Source organism: Sciurus carolinensis, unplaced genomic scaffold (assembly GCF_902686445.1).
Source record: "Sciurus carolinensis unplaced genomic scaffold, mSciCar1.2, whole genome shotgun sequence".
NCBI lineage: Eukaryota > Metazoa > Chordata > Mammalia > Rodentia > Sciuridae > Sciurus > Sciurus carolinensis.
The window spans coordinates 88,069-115,104 of record NW_025920216.1 but is presented as its reverse complement, the minus strand read 5'-3'; the positions used below and the strand labels follow the sequence as shown (position 1 = coordinate 115,104).

Here is a 27,036-nt window from a genome sequence, read left to right as displayed (position 1 = left end):
GAGCGGTTGGACATGGGATGGAGGGGCTCTGAGGGTTCTGGCCTGAGCTCCTGGAAGACGAGCTGCCATGCTGACCTGAAGAAACAGACCAAGGACCAGCTGGAGACCCAGTGCTGGAGGCCCCAATGCAAAGGCCAGCACCTGGGTGCCATCCTCCTGCTTTTTCAGGTTGACTGACAGCTGCTCAGCACTGAGAAGGGGTATTCCCCTCACACCTGGGCCTTCCAGACTCTGGCCCCATGGCAGGCAGGCTACTGTCACAACCCGGCCTGTCTCCACATCAAGCAGGGCCAATTCACGAGGACCTTGCCTGAACAGGCTGAGATCGAAGCCCTGCCTGTGGCTCTCACCAGCTGACCTGATCCTCAGGCAGTGCTGCAGCCCAGGTGTGGGCCAATGCAGCAACATGGGCACAGAGGAGTGGACGGGGGCTGGTCTGCCAGTGATTCAGTCAGGGGACTAAAATCTGACCTGCTGCCCCTCACAGAGTGGTGACCTGCAGCCTTGACTCCCAACACACACCTGGGCCTTCCAGGGAGAGTAGGATAGGAGCTCTGCTACGGCCCTTCACAGAGGCCAGCATGAGCCGGCAGCACCAGGGGTCAGTGCACCCAGGCACTTTGCTGGAGGGCAGGGAGCCTGCCCTGGAGGCTCAGGAAGTGCTTGTCCAGCCCTACCCACACACTGGAGGCTGTAGCTCATGTGAAAGCCGTCCTGTTGGCCAGCAGGCTCCCCAGGAGGTCCTGGGTGTCCCTCTACTCAGCAGGCCCAGGCCTGGGATGAGCCATGCCTGCACCCTGGTGGGAAGATGTGCAGTAGCAGCAGCAGAGCTGGACGCCACTCAGGAGGCAGGGCTGGGGTCGCAGGTGAGGAGGGACTACATCACTCACTAAAGGGACATCTGAACCCATGCCTTGGTGGGCACGACTCCACATTCCCCAGACCTGAGGCCACTCTCCCTAGGCAAGAAGCCCACCCAGCTGTCCTCATCTTCGTCCCTCTGATCCAGCACTAGGCCATGCTGCAGCTGGCCAGAGGCCCGAGGGAGGCCTGTTCCCAAAGCCTGGAACGCAGTCCTCAGAGACAGGGCAAGAAAGACAGAGCCTGAGACACACTGGCATCTGAAAACAGTCCACAAGTCAGAGTTGGAGAGAAGCAGAAAAGAGGCAGTGACCTTGCTCCTCTGTCCCTCAGTCTGTCTGTGGTCTTCCTAGGGACATGACCAAGTAGGTCAGAATGATCTCCACCTCTTCTGGAATTAACAAGAAGAATGCTATGACAAAAGTTTTTCCCTGAGCTTGATTTCCAGGAAAAATAGGTCACAGATAGAATCCACAGCCACCAGAACGTGGGGGCTGTGGGAGCCAACTGGGAGAGCCAGGGTGTGGCTGGAAGATGGAGGGAACCAGGCCATGACTGCTGGAGGCAGGTGAGTGGTCCCTGTTCACCAGAGGAGTGAAGAGTGGGCAGGCAGTGGAGAACAGCCCCCGTGGCCCTCTAGGCTGCCAACAAAGGCTGGGTAGGCTCCACATCTCCTGAGGTGCAGGGCAGGCCAGCATCTCACCAGGCAACATGACTGACCCTCAGCAACCCACTGGTCCCAGACATGTGCCGTCCTTGGCACTCAGAGCAAAGGGTGCACCTACCCCTGGTTTATCTATTCATTCTGAGACAGGGCCTCAGCCTCCCAAGTTGCTGGGACTGCAGGTGCACATGCTGAGTCCAGCCACTTCTGTGAAGAAAGACCAATCACCTGAGTGCAAGAACTCAGGGAAGAAAATACAGGTAGGCCACAGGCTGGAGGAAGCTGGGGAAGGAGGAGGAAAACCAGCAGGAACGCCACGCACAGGGGTCACGGGGCAGCGCACAAGACACTCAGAAACAGAACTGAGAACAGCAGGCAGACCAGCACTGCTTTGGGAGGAGAACCACACCTCCTCTCAGAGCCAGGAGCTAGCTCTCATCACTGCCGTGGGCAATCGCCCTCCGGATTGATGAGAGGTGAGTAGACGCGGTGTCCAGACAACACAGCCAGGAGCCAGGTGCTGGGCCAGCAAACAGACCCGAGCACACACCGCACAGGCCTGTCCACACTGAGGGACTGTGGGGGCTTCTCCACACAGAATCCTCGAGGCAGAGGTCAGGCACAGGCATCAGGAAAGTGGTGGTCCCTGAGGCGTGCTGAGTGCCAGAAGAATTCCCAGCTCCCCAGTGACCTAGACCATGGCCCGAGACCATGCTGGAGACAGGGCTCAAGTCAAACATGACCAAAGTTAGTCTCCCACATTACGCTAAGGGCCACTAGGTGTCCAGGCTGCGGGGCTCCACCCAGGGCCTGAGTGACCCAGCAACCAGGGTGCCAGGGCCATGACCACAGGAGGCCACTTGCTGCTCCAGTCTTCTGATTGTTAGGAAAAACCAGAAATATTGGTTTTGGGATAAAATGCCCCAATTTCTAAAGATTTTTCCAAACTAAAAGAGCTCCTCTTGGGTTGGGGGTAGAGCTCAGTTGGCAGAGTGCTTGCCTCTCAAGCACAGGGCCCTGGGTTCAATCCCCAGCACCACAAAAAAAAAAAAAAGAGCTCCTCCTGTTGTGATGTGAGTCACGTACCCTTGTCCCTGGCTATCCTGTCCACCAGCCCAAGGAGTTTGGTCTCATGACATGCGGGTGAGGCAGGCCTGAAGCCCCACAGTCAGGGCCAGTGGTGCCCACTGGCTGCAGTGTGGCCTGAGGTCGGATGCTGACCCAGAAGTTTCTGCTGCAGCCCTCCTAACTACTAGCAGAGGCTCACTGGAGGAATCCGCAAGCGCACGGAGTATGGCAGGGAGACAGAAGAGATGCAGGAGCCCGCAGGGGTTGGGGGTACAGAGGGGGAGATTTGTGGGCCTGGGAGGAATGGAACTGTGTGACAAGGCCTGGGGGTCTTGTGGGCATGGTGGGGGATGAGGTGAGACCTCAGCTGGCTGGGCCTCTCAGAAGCCAGGCTGCCCAGGACCACAAGCTGCTTGGTGCCCAGCTGATCCACGGGGCTGGTGGGAATCAGGCAGGGCAGTGTACTGCCCCCGGGTGAGAGCAGGGTTGCGCTCTGTCCTACTAAGTTCTGTGACACCGGGTGGCCAGGTCTAAGTGAAGTCTTGATGACAGGAGCTGTGCCTGGGGGCTCAGGTGGGGAAAGGCTGCAGTTGGAAGCCCAGGGCTGGCAGGACAGAGTTGCCAGAGCAAGGAGAGCTGCTTCTGACGTCACATGGTCAGAGAAGCGCCCAGAGGCAGGCAGGGGGAAGCCCCCACACAGGGCTGACGGCAGGAGAGGTGGGCAGGCTCAGGAGAGACAAGGCAAGGTGCTTGGGCCTGTGTCAGGGAGAGCGGGAGGAGTGCCTGGACATGGTCAGCACTGGACAAGGCAGGTGGGTAAGGTGCACCTGTGCACCCGCTGAAGTCCATAGGTCCTCCAGGAGGCACAGGCCCTGGACCACTTGCAGGCACCATCGAGCCCTCCCAGCCTCTGCTCCACATGGCCTCGATGTGGACACCAACAGCAGGCTGGGCCAGGACACCTGAGCCTGGGTCCTGGTTTCCCACCCACCCCCACACCCTAGGTCCTGGCCACTGCCCCTCAGCCTTGTTCTCATGAGAGCAGGCTCTGGCCTGATGGTGTCCACCATGAGCTGGGACTGGGTTGGGGCTCTGCATGGTGGTGGGTGTGGGCACAGGAGGGGGCTGGGGCAGAGCAGGACCAGCCTGAGCTGTAAAGCAGCAGTCAGAGGGTGGTTCTGGGAGGTCCTGGGGCAAAGGGGAGGTAAAGGGGATGGGGATTCCACAGCACTGCCTTTCTTCCCAGGGGTCTGATGCCTCCTAGGGTCCATGGGGAACCTAGGCCAGCTGCTCCCACTCCATCCATTGCCTCAGGCCCTTGTGTTAGTGTCCCTGGCCCCATGTGGACTGTGTGGCCTGCAGCTATTTCTTGACCTCTCTGATCTGGGTGAGGGTGTTGTCTGACTCTCCCATGGCTGGTTGGCTCTCAGGACACTCCTCAGGCCAGCTTGTGCCTGCCTATCACACTTCACCCCAGCCCCTCCCAGGCTTCATGGGTGCTGGGCTCTTGGCCTGCTGGCTTGGGTCATCTTGGCCTCTCTGACTGTGGTGTGCCCTCACTGGTCTTGCACACTGGCCCTCCAGCTGGCTTTCCTGCCTGGAGTGCAGCCTGACAGGCTCCACCTTTATGGGTGACTGCCACCTGTGCTTCCTCTGCTGTAGCCACCTTGAGCTGCAGCTCCCAGGCTCCTGCCCCCCGTAACAGGACAGCCGAGTCCCCGGGAAGCAGCAGCCACTGCTGCTGGTCCTTGTGCTTCCCTGAGGGCTTTGAGTTCACCCCTGCTCATTTCCATTTCTTTTTTTACTCTTTTAAATAAACTTTTTAATTAAAGTTTTTTCAAAGGTAGAATATTAAACTTTAAATAGGTCTTAGTACATGAAAATACTAAGTTCTCTAATTGTATTCCAAGATGGTCTTTAAAGCATAATATCCCATGTATCACAGAAGAGCAACCTTGTTCTGCAATTGTACAGAATGAATTTTGCAAAAATAATAAATATATTTACACCCTTATACATAACAGTGTGTACAACAGCAGTTGACAACAGTAGCTCAGAACAACCCCCAAGTTGTAGCCCTGTGTATACCAGACTGATTTAAGGAAATCTGACTGAAGGAAAGAGTAGTTAGTAACACAGTTTAATTCTTCCTCTAAAAGAGAAGGAATATAGCTTATTTGTCAAAATAAACAAAAATAGTTTGATCTGTTCTTCTTAAACCACAGAAAAATAATGATAAACTAAGGCAGGATTCAAAAGGGAAACCTGGCTTTCAGAGTAATTTAGCAAAATAGAAGATTAAAATGCAAAACTAACTCAAACGTGTGAGGAAACATATAAAACTACTTTTTAACCAACAAATTCAAAATTTGCTATAGCTGATTCAGACAGGTAGGTGGGAGACAGGCATTATGAAATGAAAATGTACAAAGACAGATCAATAAAATACTACATTACAAAGCTCAAAAAAGCTCAAGATGAAATAATCTGAAATATAGAAATTTTCTCAAGTGAAAGAAAATGCTAAAGTTATAAAGGGAACTCCCAAGAAGAAATTACGTGTTTTCCTATACAAGGCATATTTACCCCCTAATAATAATAGTGAATTACTGCTATGATAATAAAAAAAAATTACTCTTAGAGGGAGACATTTTTTTTTTACTTCTCCATAAGAACAAGGAAAAAAATCCTTGACTTTCACTATAGCAAAAGAAAACCTTTATACAAAAGCTATTATATTTTCATATTTTCTAAAACCAGAACCTATTTTGCTTATCAAGAACACATTTTCATCACTAGACACAATGCTCAACTCTTGTTGCAATCATAGAACATGAGTGGCTTTGATTTTTAAAAAGTCAACAGTGCTAATTATGAGGATATTTAATTAACAGAAATGTGAACATCTCAAAAAATATAAAAACTTATCTAAAGATTGCCCTCATATAACAGATATTTTATTCTAGAAATGAATTGCACATTGAAGAGTTGTTTGAGCTACATGCGATGCTCTACAGAAATTAAATGTGCTATCAGGCTCATTTCCACTTCTGATCAAAAGTCAGCAGTGTTTTTATTTCTCCTGATTATAAGAGCAATATATTTTACCACAGAAAGACGAGAAGACACAGAAGAAGTACAGGAAGGACACTTAGAAAACTTTACTAACCAGGCGTCCCACGTGAAGGCTGGCCAGAGGAGCCGGGTGTGGTGGGCATGCCTCCCACTCCGTCCCCGCCACTTGGAGGCAGAAGAGGAGGACCACAGCTTCCCAGGCAGCTTGGGCGAGGCCCAGTGGCAAGGTCTGTGGAGGTGGCCCAGTCCCTAGTGCCTGTGTGCGTATGTCATGCATATGAAATAAAGGTCAGTGCAGGATCTGTTTCTCCAAGGACGACGTCCAAATGGCCACCAGCAGGCTGAGGTGCAGCTTGGACAGAGCTTGCTCAGTCCTCCAGGTCCTGGTCTCCACCCCATCCACACACACACAGGCCAGTGGGACAAACCGCTGTCCAGCACCACCAGCTCTTAGACGAAGATGGACTGGACCTCCTCGTTCCAGGATGGCTAGTCCCACAACTGCAAGCGTGGTGGCTGTGTGAGCACCGGAACCTGGCCAGGCATGTGGCCTCTTAGCAGACAGCCTGGCAGGTCCCCAGGGTTAAACATGGAGTTTCTATATTACCTGGCAGCTCTAGGCAGAGGCCCAAGAGACCTGGAAATGGGCAGTGGCCTTCTTCATCCTGTCCAAGAGGTTCCTCTGTTGGCAGACAAACATGGAACACTGTTCAGCCATGGGCAAGAGTGGCCAGTGCTCTGCACCATGGTGGCAGGACCCTGGGCACCATGCCGGGCACCCTGCTGAGTGAGGCATTTTGGACAGGAATACCCTGCACTCCAGGTGGAAAAGTAGGTAAGGAGTGACCGGTGGGTCAGGGGACACAGACATGGTCTGGAGTTGGACAGTTGTGGACTGTGTGGATGTACAGGAGGCAGTATCCCACTTCTAATGGTTGCATTCAGCCCTGGGAAGCACTCCTGCAAATGCCTCTGGCTCAGCTGTGCCAGTGTGGCCACCCATGGAGTGCACAGTCCTCTGCAGAACAACCTCGGGTCCCCCTGTTGGGCCCCATGGGAATCCTCCTCTTCACCCTCCACTGGTGTCTGCTGGAGGCCCGGGGCTCAGTGGGCACAGGGGGTCCAGTCTGGGGTTGTGACTGGGCATGGTCAGGAGGCCCTGTTGTCCTGCTGTCCTTGAGCAGAGCCCTGGGGTGGGAGCTCAGCCGTGGAGGGCCAGGGCCCAGCGGGCATGCTGGCTCCTTGGCAGCTGGCCTATGGGGCCAGTTCAGCCAGGCTTGAGGCTTGGGTGTGGCTGGACAGGGGAGAGTTTTGCCTAGTGCATGATCTGAGCTCAGGGCTCTTTCCTCGTGTGGAGTTGAGTAGAGCACTTCACCTACCTGAAGTGGCAGTTTGATGGCATCTGGTACACTGGTGTGGTGACCCCCACTTGGCCCACCCCGCCAAGCCACTGACCTGCTCTGGCTGCAGGCGCTGTTCTGGACGCTGCACACATGGTCTTGCCCAGTGCACGTACTGTGCATCTGGCTCCTTCCACTGGCTGTTCTGAGGCCTCCACTGTTCATGTGTTTCTCTCAGTGCTGGGGTGGAGCCTGGACTCTGATGGCTATTGGACAGCTGCTCTGGCTGGGCCAGGTCCCAGCCTGTGTGTGAGTCTTGAGAGGGCTCTTCTTCGATTTGTGAACTGACTTGGTGTGCTCAGGAGAGCGGCTGGCCCAGGGCTCGGGAGCACTTGTCCGGGGCCATGGTCTGTCTCCCCCGAGATGGCCCCAGCTCCATTTTGCCACTCATTCGGTCAGGTCAGTTGTCTGGGAAAGGTTCTTTCCATGGGCCTTGGCTCCTTTATGAACAGATGAAGGGGCTGTCCTACTGCAGAGGGACAGGTGTGCCCAGGGAGCCCTTGCTGTCCCTTCGTGCAGCCCCAGGTCTGCTGGGCCCTGTGCCGAGGTGCCTCCCTGGGGCCTCCTCTGTCCTTGGGCTGGGCACCTCGTCTGCCCTAGGGTGGGTGAGACTGACTCACAGGAGATGTGGCAGGCTCCCACCAGGCCATTGACTGGCCGAGAGCCACTGGGGTGAGGGCCTGCAGGAGGTACCTGACTCCTGGGCACCACCTGGGCATCTCTCACTGCCAGTGCCTGACCAGCACCTCTCTCTGCAGGCATAATGTGGGGCAAGGTGGTATCCCTGTATGCAGTGGCTGCAGGACTGGTCGTGGACCGTGTGTGGCAGGCACAGCCCACCATGGTGCATGCCCTGGTGGACTGCCTGGGAGAGTTTGTGTGCAGGACCTTGGCAGCCTGGCTGAGGAGGTGTGGTAGATGGGTGAGCTCCTGGGTGCAGGGCTGTGGGCGTGGCTTGGGGTGCTGGGAGCCAGGGCGCTGACTGAGGGCAAGGGAGAGTGGATGGCACTGGGGCAGCAACCAGCTGGCTCCTGCTGTCTGAATCCTGCATGGCTTGTTTCCTGCCCCTCCCCATCATGCCCTGCCCCAGCTAAAGACCTGTGAACCCTAGAAGGTGGCCAGCAGTGTGGGCCCCTGGCCTTGGGAGAGACAGGACTCCGACCCCCTCAGTACTTCCCAGAGTCCCCTCTCCTCCTCAGAAACCAGCCTCACCCACTGGAGGAGAGCTCACAGCCTTGGGGTTGAGTGTCAGAGGCAGACCCTCCGCTGTCTCCATGCTCCACTGGCCACCCGGACCTGGGCACACTGTGGGCGCTGCTGGGCCTGGGCATGAAGGTGGGCCACACCTGTAGAGCAGGTGGTGGGGCTCAGTCCCCCTGCTGCTGGGCCTGTGGTCCCATCTGGACACTGGGCTGCTTGGGAGGGTGTATTCCCAGCAGAGACCTGAGGCTGCTGACCTCCTGCCTCTTCCCTGCAGATCCTGACAGGCCCTGGTGCCCAGGAGGCCAGCAGGGAGTACAGTGGGCAACACCGAGGTCAGTCCAGGAAGCGGAGCTAAGGCATGCACCCATCCCTCCTGAAGGGCCTCAAGATTAGGGTTCCTTGGCTTCTGGAAAGACCAGCCTCTGCTCCCTGATGCCTCTAGCCCTGGAAGGGCCGTCTCAGGACACAAGCTGGCTTTGGTCCTTGTGGGCAGTGGACCCTGCACAGTTGGTCTGAAGGAGATTGGCCTGCTGAAGCTGAAGGACCAAGAGCTCCTACTGGCCTGGTCAATAGCACAAGGCTCCCATGCTGGTGGCCTCACCCATTTCTAGAGGGAGGGAGTGTCCCTGACCGTGGTGGGTTCCAGGCCAGTGTCCTGACCAGTGGACCTCTGATCCCATGGACTCATTGAAGTTTCGCATTGTGGAGAATGATCGTGAGCCCTGCTTTCCCTGTGCCTCCCTCATCCTGCCCCCCAAGGACTTGACGCCAGGAGGCCCAGCCCCTGGGGCACTCTAGAGACCGAGGCTGGCCCAGGCAGAGTTCTGCAGCCCCAGCAGCCCTGCCCAGCCCTGCTGAGCAGGGCCCTGTGCCCCACATGGCTGCTTGTAATGCCCTGTCCTCTGACTCCTGTGCCCACTTTGTCGCTGCGCCTGCCCCCAGGCCCTAGTGGGAGACTACGTGCTGGGTTGTCTACCTGGCAGAGAGGGTTTGGCAGGATGCAGCCCCAGGGTTGTGTGGCCTTCAGGTCCCATTGTGGGGCACAGACTGGAAATATAGTCCAAACCGAGGTTTTCATTTTAGTTGTCCGGTGTCCAGTGATGTGGGAGGATGCTGTGTGAGGTGTGGTAGGCTCTCTGGTCTGGTCAGGTGGAAGGGTGCAGAAGCCTGCTCAGTGATGTGCGCAGGATGCTGTGTGAGGTGTGGTAGGCACTCTGATCTGGTCAGGTGGAAGGGTGCAGAAGCCTGCTCAATGATGTTCGAGGATGCTGGTTAGACAAAAATGTGCAAACACCTCTCCCAGTCGAAGCTACTGACAGTTCAGGGTTTGATGTGGCAGTAGAAATACACGAGACAGGGATATTGCCTTGGGAGGCTCCCAGGCTCCAGTTGACCTCAGAACATCAAGGAGCAGATGGGGTTGCCTGGCTGTTCAGAGGAAGAGGAACACAGGGGTCAGACCCCACAGGTAACCAGAGGGCTGTGTCTGCCCTCCTTCAGCCATGGGATCCCCTGAACATTGGGCCCAGGACCTGATTCCTCTGGAACTGGATCACAGTACCAGCCAGAGCCTGGCCTTGCAGGGCAAGCACTGTGAGGGTGCGGTCTGTGAATGAGTGGCATTCTGAGGAAGCAGGGCATCCAGGAGCCTGGGATCATGTGGAGGTGTCTGGCCGGTGGAAGCTGTTTCCCACCCTGAGAGGCAGCTGTCTACCTGTCCCAGAGCGTGGCCTGGGGGCAGCTGCCCTGCAAGAGGATGCAGATTCTCTCACATCACCTGTCTCTAGACACCAACCCTACAGACCCCTGGAGCTGAGGTTGACATGGGACCTTGAGGGACTGTTGTAGTTTTCTCACTCATGCAGACCACTGGGAACACGAATGCAGACTGAGTGTGGGAGAAGGAGCACAGTCCACCAGGCAAGCAGAGGTTCTGCACTCAGTGTGCAGCCCAGAGGCCTGAAGGGTGTGCTGGAGTGGCTTGTCCTCCCTCCCTGCCCCATGGGCAGCCTGGACCTTGGCAGGCACTCCTGCAGAGCAAGACCCTCACCCAGCGCTGGCAACTCAGGTCCTCAAGCCCAAGTCCATCTCCACAGGCACAGGTGAGGTGGTGCCACTGGCCAGACCCCCATAGGGCCCACAGCCATGGACACGTGACTCGACTGCACAACTGGGGTCCTGCACGGGGCCCTCTAGGGCAGGACTGGCCATCCTTTCCCACAGGCCTGCAAAGGCTCCTGGGGACTCTGGAGGCTGAATCGAATGGACCACAGTGAGGGCCTTTGAGCCCTCGTAGGGAGACTGTGCTTTGCTGCACCACCAGAGGCTCACACATGTGCACACACCAGGACAAAGGCCAGTTTGCTCCACAGCTGCAATCAGTCCCTTTCCCTCTATCCTCCTGTGTTCATCTGCTTCCAGGCCAGCACAGGGCCTAATTTCCGGGGCAGGGACTTTCTCCCAAAGCCCACCCAACTCCAGGTTGGGTCATGGGACACTGCTGGTAGGTGGACACATCACAGGGTTGAGACACCAACCACCAAGGTTTTCTAGCCCTCCCTGGCCCTCAGGACACTGCAGCCCACCCTATTCTGCACAACCCCCAGTGCCCCTGCTGCTGTCCTGCTCCTTCCTCATCCTGGGACGGCCCACCTGCTCCTCTCAGAGTCCCAGTCCCAGGAAATGTGGACAGGGTCCCAGAAGCCTCTTGGCAGCCTTGTGAAGTCAGCTCAAGGGGGACACTGTCCTGCATGACCACTAGCTGGGTGGTCTTGGCTTTACCTGCCTGATGGGCAGCAGCCTTAGCAAAGGGTGCAGGGGTTGCGGCTCTGCAGGCTTCTGGGTTCCCATCTGCACCTCCCGGAGCAAAGGCTGTGATCTAGCCCAGCACAGGAAGTTCTCCACATCAAGGGCCCAGAGAAGTGGCAGGTTGAAGAGGCAGAGATCAATGGCCTGGCTCCAGGAAGAGATGGCCCATCAGGGCAGGGACAGATGCAGCATCAGTGGAACAAGCAATGTGAGCCCAAGGCAAGGAAAACGAGGGACATCTTCAGGACCTCAAAGTGGACATGAACATGTGCAAAGAGAAATGTGTCTTGGTGGCAAAGTTGGACACCCCCCAAAAAAGCCACAAATCAAATGTAACCCTTATAAAAGCAGCAGAATGCCTTCCCCTGAATCTAAACAAGCTAACTCAAGGTCACGGGAGAGAGAGGAGTAAAAATAGCCTGGACCTCCCTGAAATGTAGAAGGGTGAGTGTGGAGCCCACTGGAGGGCTGGACACCCTAACAATGGCACCTGAGGGGGTGGGGAGGGGAAGTCTGGGACAGCCAGGAGGGCACGCTGGCAGGAAAGAAGAGGGCCTGTCCTGTGGAGCACAGGGCCTGCTTGTGCATTATAAGACAACCCAGGAGGCTGCAGGTCACTCCCCTCCCAGGCTCTGCTCTGTGAGCAGGCAGAAGCCTGGGGTGCCCAGGGGTGGGGCCTGGCAAGCACTCCCAGGAGCTGGCAGCAGAGTTGGATACAGCCCCAGCCCCCAAATCCCCCAACATGGGCCATGTGCCAGCTCACGTCCTTGCCACAGGCCACACCAACCCCAGGGCTAGACATAGACCTGAGCTCTTCCCTGAGCTGAGGTGTCCCCATGCCCTGGGGCTGCAGCTGCTGAGCCTGTTGCCCATCACTGTCAGGTATGCTCCCAGGGGAGGCTTCTGGAAAAGGGGCCTCCTGGTGTGTAGGTGATGCCAAGGCTTGGCAGTCCTGAGGGCCGTCGCCACACCTGAATCCACTTGCAGGCACTCAGCAGTCAATGGGGGAGGCAGAGATGACCCTGGGCTGGAGCTGGGTGGCCAGGAGGGGTCACCAGAAATGAAAGCAAGCTGTCATGGGGTAATGAATAGAACAGACACGGTGCTGGCAGTTACCACCGCCTGGCTCCTGGGGCTCCTGATCTGGGGAAGAGGCCTAGACTCTTGCTCCTAAAGGTGATGGAAAAGATCTTCATTCTTTTTCTCTTTTTGGAGACAAGGTCTCCCTACATTGTGGGGGGGTGGGTGTGGGGCTCAGGCAGTCCTCCTGCTGCAGCCTTGAGTGGCTGGGACCCCATGTGTGGTCACTGCACCCAGTGCTGCAACCCTTTGCATTCCATCTTTTGTCTGCAACACTGTAACCCACCCTATTGAAGACTGATGGGCACTTTAGATCTTGTTAAAAAACTGCAGGAAGAAAGAGAGGAACTTGCCTAATACATGAATTTTCTCTTGCAGGGCAAGGGGTGAACACAGCAGGAGCTGCCCTGCTGAGCTCCATCCCAGCCCAAGACTGAGTTTTTAAGGAAAAGATTGTGGGAGGAAATCAGCAACAGCAGATAGAAACACATGGTATCAAAACAAGAGGTAACAGGCAACATTCTCAGCCATAAAAATAAAAACCTTTTATGTGGTTTTTCTACTTCACTCCAGGAGCATCTGCACAGGGCCACCTGTCAACTGCAGCCTCGCAGGGCCCGGGCTCTGGAGTGCTGACTACAGCATCATCTTCTTGTAGGTTACATGAAGATGTTGTGTCAATGACTGCGTGTTGGTTGCCATGGACACCGTCTATTCAAGTTGGCCTTCAGAATTCAGCCTGAATTTTCGGGTAATCTGAGGAGAGAACAAGACAGATTGCCTTGTTTGAAGGGCCAGGACTGTAATTTCTTGTTATCATTTGATTCTTTCAACTATAAGCATATTAATATTCTCACTGGATTTCACTTTAGAAATGGGAAAGAGAACAGGTTAAAAAAAAAAAAAGAAAACTGGGAGTAGACCAACAGGTGCTTGGGTTCTTCCCCACCAAGACCCCAAGTCTGGCACTGGACAAGCTCTCTAGCAGGATACAGGAAGGGTCAGGGTATGGCCAACCATGCTGAGAATGCCTCCAGCTGCTCCCCAGTCTTGTCTGGACTCTGATGCCAGCCCAGCCATCGCTGATACCTACAAATATGTCGGAAATATTGATGGCACTGGAACCTCTCCAACACTGGAAAAAGTACCAAAATATGAACTGAAAATTATGAAAATGCAAAGTTCCCTCAGTGGTGCCCTGACATCAGCTCTTCTCCAGGCCACGCTTGTCCAACAGCAGCAAGGGAAGCCAAGTTCCAGCCTCCACCACTTCCACGCGCCCTGGGGCTGACCAAGGGTGGCAGCCATACAGACAGGCTGTGGGCTGTCTGGATAGCCCACCAGCCCTCTTGGTTGAAAATGTCACTTTAACAATTACCATCCCTGAAAAGGAGCCAGCAGGCCTCCAGAGGCACAGGGCCTCAGACCTGATGCCCATCAGAGCACACTAGCTGCTCAGGGGACAGGCCAACTTAGGGCCTCTGATGAGGACCTTCTCCCTACAGGCTCTCTCCAGTTTTGGGAAAGAGAAGAACATGGAGCCACCACCACATCCCAGGAATGGGCCGGCTAAGCTCCTGGGCCAACCCCTGCCCCACAGCACTGTCCCCTGACACCTGCTGTGGCATGCCCAGGACTTGGCTACAACACGTCTGCAGTCAGACAACTGTGGGTTCAGAACCGACTCCTTCATCTTGTGTTCATGGGTGGAGAACTGGCCTCTTAGCCTCCACTTCCTAATCTGGAAAATGTGGATAATAACACTTGACTCTGAGGGCCAAGGGGAGAGCTGGGCGAGTCTTCCAACACAGCCATGCAATGGACGGCACTAACGGATGTTCTCTTAAGCTCTCTGCAGAACCAGCCAAGGAAAAGTCCCTACCTCTCCTTCAGCCCCACTTCCACAGTTCCCAGTCCCCAAGGCCCCTTCTCCAGGACACACTGCCCCTGACTCATTCCAGGTTCCCAGGGAAAACAGTCCAGCCCTGCCCATTTTAGAGTCATCCTCTGCCTGGACATCCACCAAGACCTGTTCAGGGATCCTCTGCAAAACCCAACGTGTCTACTTTGAGTGCTTCCTCTTCCCTGCTGACGAGGGAGGGGGTCTCATACTAAGGTCACGGGATGTCAGAACACACGATAGCTGATGCCAGGCAGAGGAGACTGTGAGCAGGTTTTCCGTCACTTGTGTTCAAAACCTGGGGAGGGGGGACGCTGCCTGCCATGCAGGGCCACTTGGGGGGAGTGGGGACAGCATAAACGGAGGCCATAGGAGATAGGCTTTGTAGCATCCAAAGGGCAAGGATGCCCCAGATTCCCACCAGAGGATGTGATTGGCTTGTTTGAATAATTCCACAGACTACCAGGAAGCTGAGGCCCATGAATCAGGGGTTAGCAGGAACTGCCTGCTGTGCTCTCCATGAGTAGGGTGGCTTGGAAGAGCTGGGGCAGGGGGTGGTTGTGGCATGCTGGCCTGGCCCTGGCCTGGAAGCAGGGGGAGCTGTCACCAAACAGGAACATGCAGCCTGCAGTCCACAGGGGACGTTCATCTTGGAAACCAAGCAGTGAACTGCATGGACACCCTGCTCGGCTCTGTGTCTTCTAAAGCAGAAATCTGTCCCTGACTTGGTTCCCAAAAATGTGGGCACCTCGTCCTGCCCTGGAGCTCCTTTGTCCCTCTGGGATACTCTCAGGTCCCTGCGGGAGTTTGGTCACCTTCCACTCAGGGCTGTGGGAGACCTGGAGCCTCCTTGCCTGGATTCTCCTGGGCAATGTCTGCCTATAATGGGGGCAGGGCTCTCGTGACCATTTTCTAGATGTTGAAACTGAGGCTCAGAGAGGTCACATTCAGGTTCCCGGCTGCCATCCAGTCAGATCACAAAGCTCATGCCCTTTCTGGAAGGTTCTCTGATGGGCAGCTGTGAGAGCAGAGGCTGACCTCTGGGCTCTCCAGTCACCTTGCTGTCTGTCACTCAGCACCAGGGGCCAGGAGAGGTCCTGTCAGGCCTGCCTGACCCAGTCTGCAGGGCCCCCTGGATGCTGGCCTCCCCTCCCAGGGCCCCTGGGCCTGATGGGGGCCTTCCAGCCTGGGCTTCGCCAAGCCCAGTCTCTCAGAGCCTGGAGATGTCAAGGGGCTGCGACTCTGCAGAACACGCCTTTCTCCCTCTGTCCCCACTGGTGACAATCCTCAGAACCAGTAGCACTACAGCCACTTCTGTATGTTTTGGTGCTGGGATTGAACCCACGGCCTCACACATGCCCTACCACTGAGCTGCACCCCCACCTGATTCTCAGGACAATCCTGCTGTCCACTCTGCTCCAGCCACTGGGGCCACCTGGCTGTCCCTCCCACACCGAGCTGGTTGCAGCCTCAGGAGTGGCCTCGCTGGTCCCTCTACTGAGGATCTCTGCCCCTTGGTTTCTCCCAGCCTCACTGGAGGCAGGGTCAGCAGGTGCTGCCCCTGAATCCTGGGCACAGCAATGTCCCCACTGTCCCGGATCCCTGGTCCTCATATTCCTAGCATGCACCAGGGACTTCTGACATGCTTTTGCTTCTTTGTTTGCTGTCCATTCCTCCCTCCCCAGCTGGAAAGCTCCATGGGGGTGGGTGTGCTGGCCAAGGCGCAAAATCAGAGTGAACAGAGCCCCGTGAGGGTAGCCTTCTCACCCCACTTCACAGAGGAGAGAGGAGGCTTGCAGGCCCCGTGCCCCAAGTGTAGGTGACAGTGCCCCCAGGGCCGCCAGCATGACAGGACTGGCCTCCAGGAAAGAGGGACGGCTGGAGCTTGGCAGGATGAGAAGGAAAAAGTCCAGGCAGAAGCCAGGCACTTGGCTGGGTCACTGGCCGGGTCCCAGCAAGTGGCGGGCTTTGTTAGAATGTGTTGGAGAGTGCCTGCCTTCTCTCTGATGGCTGAGTGATTGACACTTACAAATTACCCAGCTGAAAGTGTTGAGTCTCTGACCCCTGAGTAACATCGTTGGCAAGCCTGAGATCTGCCAGCATTTTGTCATCTAATTACTACAAATCCCCCGAAAATTCACTGGCTGGTGAATTTTTAATCTAGGGCAATTACAATGTGATGCATGACCCAGATGGTTCCTGTGTTCCTCACCTCTCTCCCTCTCTCCCTCTCTCCCTCTCTCTCTCTCTCCATCCCTTTGCACTTGTCTCTCTCTCTCTTTTTTGTAATCTCACAAACTTAGGAGTGAACTGTAACAGAGCCAGGCAGAGCCGGGGTCAAGTCACTGCCGTCCATCTGACCCTTGCTGGGCCATGTTCTTCGTGCCCCTACCCCGCCCTGCATGATGTCCCCAACCAGCATCAAAAGCAAGGCAGCCACCTCCTGCAGGATCCACCTGGTGGGGAGTCACTGTCCCTGGGCAGGCGGGCTGGTGACTATCTGCAAGACCAGAGACACCAACAGCCTCTTGGGAGCAGAATGCCTGACTCCTTGGTACCCCAGGCCCTCGGAGAAGGGTGCCCTAGCCTGAGCCCTGAAATGACCCCGTGACCCGCCTCCTCCAACCCCAAGGATGACGCTGGGTTTCCCTGGCCACGTGCTACATGGACCTGGTTGCAGAATCACCTTGGCCTTCAACCCAGAGCGAGGCAGACGTCACGGTGTCTGCAATTCTCTATAGTCACAGAATGATCGCCAAGCCCCAAGTGGGAAGGGGCCCAGGAGCCAGAAATGCAGGTCCCCCTCTCCTCACAGCCCCCCAGGCCACGTGAGGTGGGACAGTTTGCCAGTCTTCATTCTTCACCCATTGTGTGTAACTGAATTCTTATTTCTAAATACAAAATATATAAATATATAGAGACATACAGCCTTTTAAACTGTGTGTCCAGAACAGCCCTCCAGAGGGCCTTTCCTCCTGGACTGGAGGGACCCCTGTGTTCCCGCCGATGACCTGGGAGAGGGAAGGCCCTGCCGCCCCACCTGCCCTCCATGCAGGGAACCGGGTCAGCCTTTCAGCCCATCTTGGCTTACACATGTACACGGCTGATGAAATATTCCTCTTGGTCCTTCTCCCCCTGGGACCTGCCCTCTTTCAGGAAATGGGTTTGTATGACAGCGACCACCGTGGAGTACAGGTGGGGGTGGTGCTGTCTCCTTGCTCCCTTTATTCCCATTCCCTCTTTGGTTTTGATGCCGGCATGGCTGCAGAGCAAGGGCTCATGTTTCCCCGGGATCTGGCCAATGTCTTGTGTTCCCCGGAGGCCTTGAGAGGGAGGATCCTATCTGGGTCCTGGCCCATGCTCCCTAGCAACACCCCTGGGGCCACCAGACCTGCACAGAGGCCCGTCCCACCCTTCTGCAGAGCAGGCTCTGTCTGCATCCAGAGACTCCCCAGGGCTGAGGATGGGTGCGTCCTCTGTCCTGGATACTCAGAGGTGAAGCGGGACAGAACCTGGATGAGGGCTGGCTTCCGAGGAGCAAGCCTGAGCTGGGCACAGTGGCCCATGCGTGTGATCACAGAGGCTGGTTCGGGAGGCTGAGACAGAAGGATAGAATGTTAAAAACCAGCCTCATTCATTCAGTGAGGCCCTGTGCAACTCAGTGAGTCCCTGTCTCTAAATAAAATATAAAGCGGGCCGGGGGTTAAGGACCCTGGGTCAATCCTGGTACCCAAACAAGGAGCAAGCCCAGCTTCGGGGCTCTTGCACCAGCGGGAGGAGAAGGCCAGACCTTGTATGGAGAGGAGACCAGCTCTGCTGTGTGGGTTGACAGAAATGTGAGGGCTCTGTCCGGAGGACCTGGGAGGTCACACACAACTCCCTGCTCCCTCCCCTCCGCTCCTGCTTCCTGCATCACTGAAGCCCTCCGAGTCCAGAATACACCAGAGGCAAAAATGGAGCAGAGGCAGGTGGGCAGGGACCAGGAAGAGGGTGGTCCTCCAGCCCCTCCGTCACCCCCTCCCAGAGCAGCAGCCCCTCCACTGGGCCTCCAGCAGGCATCAGCCAGGAGCCCGCCCCACAGCCCTGGACCGGGGTGAAGGAGCCCCAGAGCCATACTTGGAAGAGCTTCACGTAGGGTGCAGTGTCAGTAAGACCACAGCCCATCCAGGGATCTCCTCATGAGAGGCACAGAAGCTTCCGGAAGAGCAGAGGAGGCGAGGTCCAGGCCTGAATGCAACAGTGTTTGGTGAGCGCCGTGGTGAGCTGGGCGCGGACTGCAAGCATGGAAGTCTTCAGGGAAATGACCCAGGTGAGGGTCCACCCTCTGCCCAGGCCGAGCCTGCATGGCCAGGTCCCTCTGTGCAGTGATCTGAGTCCACACAAGCTGGCAGCAGCACCACCCTGCGGAACAGCATCTGCCAGCACCCTGGGGTCAGGGCACACCCTTCCTCACTCGAGGTCACTCATTCCGATGTGGACAGAGTCTGGCACCCATGACCAGGACAGGCCGCCCTGACCTCATGGGGTCTCATGGGGAATGGACTCCATACAGCAGGCAGGGAGCAGGGCCAGTGGGAGGGCCGAGCCTGAGCAGGTGGTCCCCCCCAGGGGGGTGACAGGAGGCCAAGACTTGAGGACTAGGAAGGTCCCACCTACAGCTGTGGTGGATGGAGCGGGGACAAGGCATTCCAAGGTCCAGAGCAGGGTCTGTGGCTCTTGAGTTGGCCAGGGTTCCCAGAACTCCCAGCTTGCTGTCATGAGTGCCTGCAGAGGCATTAGCTGCACAGAGGCAATGAGGAAGGGCTCGCTGTCCCTTCAGACAGGAAATGAAACCAGGCCACAGCATCATGTGGGGCAGGGTGGACAGGGTGAGATAGCTGGTTGTTTCCAGCCCCCCAGCTGGGTTACCTTCCATTTGCTTTCCCAGTCCCCTGCCGCTGCCCACAGCAAAGGGAGAGCTGGCGTCCACACGTTCACCCCTGAAAACTGGATTCAGGGTGTAAGGGAAAGAGAGAAGCAAGGGAAGTATCTCTTGAGTAGGAACTCCGGAACAACTCCACTGTCCACGGAGACTGGAGAAACAGACAGAGCAATTGCCAGGCTCCTGACACTGCTCAGCCACGGAGGGAAGCCCCTGCCAACGGAGAGGCAAGGACAGACACACCTGCGGGCACCCACGGAGGGAAAGAGCCAGGGCCAAAATCACTGAGTGACTCCTCTCCCAGGGGAAGCTGAGGAAGAGCTTGGGGTGGAGCGCTCCCCAGTGGTCTGAGTGACTGGCTTCAGGGTGCTTCTGGGTAGGAATTCATCCCAATGTGCACCTTAGCCAAGGCTACCTCCACCTAAAACCAGAAGGACATGACGCACACCTGGGGGTGAATCCGCTTTTGAAACCTGTCATCATTCCTCCTGAGCCTGGCCACTCCTCAGTTCCCCGGGGACGTGCTTAAAACAGCCCCGGCCAGACCCCACTCCCAAGAGGCTCTGGAAGACCAGCCTGGGACGTGAACCTTCTGAGGGCCACCAGGGCTGGGGCTGCTGTTCCAGTGAGCAAGCCACAGCTCTCTGTGGGCCACAGCCGAGGCCTGGCTTTGACCTCCCCCAAAACCAGGCCTTTGCTCTTCTTTGTTCAGGGAGACAAGACTCCAGAAATGGTTCAGTGTTGGGATCGTCTCTAGCTCTAAGAAATGTCAAGAAAAAAGTTGGCGTAGACCTCATTCAGGGAAGAAAAGGCTTTCTGGAGAAGCTGAACCTTAACTTAAGCAAGAGGAGAGGAGAAGTATAAGCAATCTGGTGTGGAAGGGCATGAATGGAGGCTCAGAGGCAAGAGGGCTCAGGGGTGTGAAGGGTGCTAGCAACCTCTCAGGGTCCGGTCCAGCACAGCTGGGACCCCCTCCTGGACCATTCATTGCCTCCTCCCCACCTCACACAATCTCTTTACGTACGTCACTCAGCTGACAGTTTGCCCCTCTCTATGTCTGACTTCCTGTGCAACCTTAAGCTCCTCCATTATCATGATTGACATCACTAGACTACAAAATGTCAGCCCAGTTTCTGGGGTAGACAGAGGCCCCGGGTCTCCGCTGTCTGCCTGTGCACCTGCTCCCTTCCTCTCCGGCTTCCGTGTGACCAGTAGGAGGCACTGGCTGGTGGACAACCTGGTGTCTGGAGAGGAAGCAGCTGGGTGTGGCCTCTGCCCCATGACCCACAGCAGTGTGCCCTGGGTCCTCAGATTCCCTCACCTGAGGCCAGGGCTCCTGACCACCCATTTGCATGGTGATGATGCATCTCAAACTTTTTTTTGAATATCCGGCAAGGAGGCTTTTTAGTTTTCTTTTCCTAATCCGTTTCCTCCATGAATCTAGTGCCACAGAAACCCAGGGGACCTGTTTTGTTGTGATTATGTTTGGCTTCACACACAACAAGAGCGACACGGGCCTCCTGTTCCAGGAGGCAGCCTTCGCCCCTTGCAGTGGTGGCAAGGACCCCGCAGAGAAGGCCTGAGCTCCAGGTGCTGGAACTCCTGCCTCCCAGCCTCTTCCAGGAAGACGGAGGCCAAGCTCTTCACTCTGTTCCCGGAGAACTCCTGACCGGCACTCTCATTTCCTTATTAAACCCTCAACTACTGTTTCTTCCTGGTGGAGCTTCAGTGATGGTGCCTGGACCACAGCATGGGAATGTTCTGGAATATTTGGAATGTTCTGGAAGTGAGGAGAGTTGGGAGTCATCCTCAGAGCCCTGCACGGCTGGCCCCTCTGGCAGTCAACCACCCTGCAGTCCTGGAGCCCAGCTGTGAGGGCTGTGGCTCCCCTGGGCATGGAAACCTGTCGGATCCCATTCCTTCCAGGGCCCACTCTGGATGTGCGCCTTTCCTGTGGTCCCTGAGTGTGGTTCTTGGCATCTTTTCCTCTCAGGGCACCTCTGCTCTCACATTGGACCCCTAGTCTTGACAAGGTCACCAGCTCACTCTGATGACCACGAAGCCCTTTGCTGCCCACGAGTCATCATCTGCCTCTCTTCTGGTCCTACTGGCCTCTCCATTTTCTCTCTGTAATCAGCCCAACTAATGGGCGCCCCTCAAGTCAAAGGTTCACTCACAGGATTTGCTGGGGCCACCAAGTGGCTGGGAGCTTCCTGGGAGGACAGCGGGAGAGGGCAACCCCTGGCAGCCATGCTCAGCCTCCCCCCTGGGACACAGCAATTCGCTCTGGCCCAGCCCTGCACACCCTCCTCAGCCAGGGTCGGCCTTGCAGGTGGTTATGGGTGCACAGCTTTAGCAGGAAGTTCCCTGGGGTGCCCAGCATCTCAATTACTTGAGAGAACCCTTGGCCAGCCCGTCCCTGTCCTAGTGACCAGCCCCATGCAAGACTCCCCTGAGTTCCACAAAGCAACGTTTTTTCGTATTTTTTCATGTCCCCTGCTGATCTTATGACCCTGAGGGGTGGACATGCCTCAGCTATTGCCCAGCAGCCTGACCCAGCCCTTTTCCCTGCCTAGTGGCTGTGCTGACCTCATCCCACAAGCAACCCGCCATGCTCTTGGTGGGGCTGGATGCTCCCAGCCCCCGTGATCCTGCCAGGGAGTCACAGCCCAGCCAGTCACTGGCTCTCAGGACCCTTGAGGGTCTTCAAATACTGAGGGTCTTACAGGATTTTCTCCTATGTGGGTCTTACCTGCCAGAACATGCTGTTTTAGAAATTAAAACAGACGTTGGAGAATATTACATTTATCTTAAAGCAGCAATTAAAAACTCATAACATAGTGACATGTTTTATGGAAGGCTAATAACATTTTTCCTAAAATAAAAAAATCAAAATTCAATGAGAAGGATGGTGTTACTGTACGTTTCTGCGCGTTGCCATAATATCTGGCTTTGTAGAAAACACCCGGTTCTCAGATGCACTTCCGCACACCATTAGATGCAGTCTATCGCTCTGGTTGAAGGAAATCTGGAAATGCAATAATCATAGGACAGGGTAGGGGAGGACTCTGTGGATCCCCAAAAGGGTCTGAGGACCCCGGGGGTCTGGGGATCTGGGTCTCTGAGAGAAGCAGAGAATAGAAACCTCACCTGTTCTGGTTAACGACTGCTCTGGTTGGCAGGAAAGCCAGCGTCCACCTGGGAAGAGAGCCATCCTCAGACACAGGGGTGTGCATGGACGTCACCCCTGGGCTCACCAACCCTGCAAAGCTCGCCTGTCCCAGACATCCAGGACTACATCCAGCAAGAGCTGATCCCATGGATGCAAAGTCACACTGGAGCTAATTAATAAGGACAGCAGCAGCCACGATTTGGGGGCAGACTGGGGGGAGGCTTTATGCTGAGCGAGACTCTGCAGTCTGCTTCATGCCCATTATCTAGGACCCTCCTCGAGGAGTCCGCTATGCTGTCATCATCTCTATTTTAGAGACAGTGAAACTTGGTCCCATTGAGGCAGTAACTCTTTACTAATTCATACAATTTTCCCTACAATCTGTTGTACATTGACTGTGTCCATTTTACAGAAGAGGAAATCCCAGTGACTCCGGAGGCTGAGGCAGGAGGATCTGGAGTTCAAGGCCAGCCTCAGCCACTTAGCGAGGCCCTAAGCAACTTAGCAAGACCCTGTCTCAAAATTTAGAGAGAGAGGTTAACGAACGTGCCTAAGGCCACGCCATACATGCAGTACTGGGTGAGGATCAAATAGCTGTCTGTGCACACTTTTTAAATCATGGTATCTGCATGGAAAAGTCTGGAAAAATGGATACCAAACCCCATTAGCAGTGGTTACTTGCTGAGTTGAGAAGACAACTGGATCTGGCCTTGGTGACCCATTTCTTGTAAGTTTTGAAATTTTAAATCAGAAAAAGAAAATATTAAAAAAAAAAATCTTTGCTTGTCAACCTGTGGAACAAGTCCTGGGCATGTAGGTGTGAAGCAGGAGGGGAAAGAAACTTTCAGAAAGCCACAGGCGGGGTGGGAGAGTAAGTGCTCCCTGGGCACAGCAGGCTGGAGAGCCAGGTGGTGCTGGGTGGCAGGTAACTGCCTCTGTCATGGGATCCTCCAGGTGAGCACTGACAGGTGGGGGCCTTTGGGACACCCCCCCCCAAAATGCCCTGCAGGTGCCTCCAGCCCTGGAGCCGCTGGGGTCCTGGTTCTGCCCTCCTGGCGCTACCCAGTGAGTGTGAACACCCCACCCTGGCCCTCTGAGTTCATAGGACGGGAGTCTCATTTTCACCCGGGAAACAGCCTGTCTGTCGGTGGCTGGGTGTCTCCTTCTATTTTTTTTCCTGAATGATCATTCTCCCCCACCTTTTTTTTTGTTTTTGGTAGCTAAAAATCACCCAGGCTTGTCCAGACGAGAGGGCAGAAAATTATGCGGTGAAAGGGAAGGGAAGATAATTTCCCTGGATTGTGACATTCTCACTTGTCATCCATCGGCAGGAGAGGCAGAGAGGTGGCGTGAGGTGGGTTTGGGGGAGAGTGGGCCCAGATCCATCACTGTCCCCTGCCTTGCTGGGGGGCCGCAGGGGCAGAGGAGGCCTGGGCCATGCGGCAGGGGACTTGTCCACTCCCCACTTAAAGACCTCAGATTCCCCACCCAGAGCTCCCTCCTCCTGGGCCGCCTGCACCCCCCACACCCTGGCCCAGGACAGAACAGATGGGAACAGGCTGCAGAGCTGGGACAGGGCAGTGGGAGCAGGAGCAGCCTCAGTGGTCGCCAAGGCAGAAAAGGCCTATGAACCAGAGGCTGGAGCAAACCTGGGTCCTGACCCCTGTACCATACCCAGCAGGACAGGGGCAGCCCACAGCCCCATCCAGGCCTCTTCCCCATCTGCACAAAGCAGGTGCTGTCACCTCATCTGGCTGCTGGGAGGATTAGAGGTTCCTCGGGAGACCTGCCCAGGAGGGGACCCCAGGTGCTCCATGCTTTTTCCACTCAGGGCTCCATGTCAACACTTTGGGTTTTGTAGCCAGGTGGTCTTCGAGGCAGCCCCCCATTGCGGCAGAGTTGAGTAAACCAATGGTGTTGCCTGTGCCCACAATGCTGATTTATAAAGACAAGCGGTGGGTGGAATTTAGCCACAGTGTGTGGACCCCTGGTCTAACGGAGCCACAGCATGAGCAAGTCACCCAGATCCACACTCCGGGAGGCCAGCCTCACCCCTCTTGGTGCTTCAGCATTGGATCTGAGGACAGGAAAGTTCTAGAACTTTACCAGGTCCCCACTGGAACTGGTTCTTCATGACCCGTCCTTCCAAGCACACATCTGCAGGCCCCACCTCCTGGCTGGGCTCTGTGAACTCCCCAAAACTCTGTTCCTTGATGTTATTCCTAGCAAGGTTGCTTTTAGTGTTGTCCCAGCTAGCCAGTTTGGAGTTGACCTTCAAGAGTAGGCTCAAACAGTTGAGATTTTCAAAGAACTACCCAAGAACTACCTAAGACAAAATGGCAAATACATATAGCACATGTTCCATGAATCCCAGTCCGGTACTGAGGCAGACATTACTAATCAAACAAGACAATCTTCCCTGCTCGAGGCAGTCATTAAATCAAACTGAGTTGCTTTGGGGATAAAAGCTAATTGCCATTCAGGCTGAATAAGAAGAGAGAGAATTGCCACTTCAATGCTAGTTTCATTCTGGACCTCATAAGTCCTGAGGTCTGAGATAAAAGTGTTTGTAAAATCCTGTCACAGTGCCAGGAATTTGCTAAGAGCTCCATACATGGATGCTCTTGCAGCTACTGGCTCCAACTTGGGCTTTTAATGGCCTCTTTTGGAAGATTTGAGCTCAGACATAACAGGTTGGGTCTTGAAAATCCAGAGAGCAGCTTTGGAGGTAGAGGTGGTTACTAGGATCTTCAAAATTCAGTTCCCCTATTTGTCCAAGGAAGAGCATGAAGTACGGTGGGCATCTTCTCAGGGCAGGATGTGAAATGTAATCTTCTCTCAGACTGTGTGTGTTCATCTGCCCATTGATTCATGCATTCAGCAAGTATTTAGTGAGCAACTACCATATGCCCGGTAAGAAGGCTGGGAAGACCCAGAAGCAGGTGACTGTTGAGGTCTTCTAAGGGAATAAAGGCAGGGGGAAAATGTGCCTAACCAGGGAAGGGGTGAGTGGGAAGAGAGAGCCAGGGGCAGGTGGATTTCACAGGCAGGTCAGGGAAGCTGTATCAGTCAGCAATGCTCTCCTGGTGCTGGTGGGGGCTGGCTAAGAAGCTTCAGGCTCAGGTGGACTTTGGCTGCTGCCCATCCGGGCACCACATTCCAGAGCCAAAGCCTCCAGGCACCCCATTGCCTCCTCCCACCCCCACTGCAGGCCAAGGGCAGAGGTTCTGGACCAGTTCCTCTGGAGTCGGATTCTGTATCAGCCATTTGCTATGTGACTTCAGACTTGTGACTTAACCCCTCTGAGCCTCCGCTTCTATGGTTATTCATACACCTACCATAGGGATAACTGTCCGTCCCCATCCCTGAAGGCCTTGGAAGCAAGGATGGGACTTAGACATGGACCACACTGGGGACCCTGAGTGGCTTCTGAGGACTTCCACACCATGATGATGATCCAGATCTCAGTTGTTCCCAGGGGTCTTTCTTCCTCATGGACAGATGTGTGTTCCGCTTCCTGAGCTATAATATGAGCGAGGGACACTGGGGCAGGATGGTTCCTCCTGGCTCCAAAGTGAGGTTTGGGGGAGATTGAGAAGCCCCTTTTCCCTGGAAGACTTTCCTTTACCTGTGCCAGCCTGATGTTGCCCCGGGAGAGGTCTTGGTGGTCCCCAGCCCCAAGGAAGTGGGACAGCTTCTGAGGAGCAGAGACTGCTGGGGAGGCAAGTAACCTAGGGTCCTGGTCTTCCCCAGCAGGTACCAGCACTTCCTTTTCACCCACGCTGACCTCAGCCCCTGATGTCCCCCCGACAGGTGAGGAAATTTAGACACAGAGGTGCCCAGAGGTTGGCAGACCGTGTGCTGAGAGCTGGCCACAAACCCGAGTCCAGCGTTGCAGTGGCCCCTGCTCTGGCTTCCGTCCTCCTGGCCAGAGAGTCTCTCGGAACCTTGGTGTTCTCATCTGCCAGATGGGAAGGACCTGTTGTGGCTGTCTGGGTGGGGACGGGAGGAGGGTGAAGCTGTCTGTGTGTGACGGCTGAGCACGGGGCATGGCAGAGCAGCCACCACAGTCTCAGAAGGTCACCCAGAAATGGCAGCCCCAGAGCACTCCACAAAATCCAAGTGGTAGTGAAGTCAGGCCTCTGAGCGAGCAGGAGTAATTAGCACCCTCCCCACAGAGCGCGAAACCCACATGTCAGGCAAGGCTGGGTCATCAATGCCCTCCTCTGCTGGCCGGTGGTCCCCACCTCGCTGCTGACCTTCTCCAGGATGGTGAAGTGGGAGGAGCCCCCCGGGCTTGGGGACCGGACTTGGGGACAGGAGAAGGGTTGAACTCCACACAGCTGTGGGACCAGCCTCCCCTGAGCCTCCTCCTTCTCTTTTCAGTGGGTTGAGTTGACCCCGCCAGGAGGGTCAGGGGCAGCCCGTCTCTAGAATGTCTGGCTCATGGGCAAGTAGTGCCCAACAGGAAGTAGGCGTGTGGGACTGCTGGTGCCCACCCAACTCCTGTACCCCTGTGCCACTCTGCAGTGGGCTGCTGCTAAGGCTCTGGGCTCCCGCCATCTCCAGGGGGCACAGCTGGGCTCATAGGTGCTGCCGGGGGTAGGCCTACAGCCTCCTAGCACCTGGTAGATCAGGGCTCCAAAAGGCCAGCCCTTCCCCTGCCTGTCCATCCCACCTCCTCCCAGCTCATGGTCCCTCCTGCACACAGGGTTGTTGTTAATGACTTGGGGTGATCCCCGGTCTTGGGCTCTGCCTATAAGGTCTGGTGGAGATGGCGGGCGCTCAGTCAAGGCTGTTGGACCCTCACTCTGTTAGGTCAAGAGGCAGGGCCATGGGCAGGTGAGTTCATGCCACTTCCTGCAGAGGACTGGCCCTGCTCCA

The 27,036-nt window shown here is 55.7% G+C and overlaps 1 protein-coding gene across 1 annotated transcript in view; it reads right to left on the bottom strand.

Moving 5' to 3' along the window:
- LOC124975138 (peroxynitrite isomerase THAP4-like) overlaps positions 1 to 27,036 on the bottom strand; it is an 88,191-nt gene that overhangs the window by 5,062 nt on the left and 56,093 nt on the right. The gene's annotated exons all lie outside the window — the stretch shown is intronic.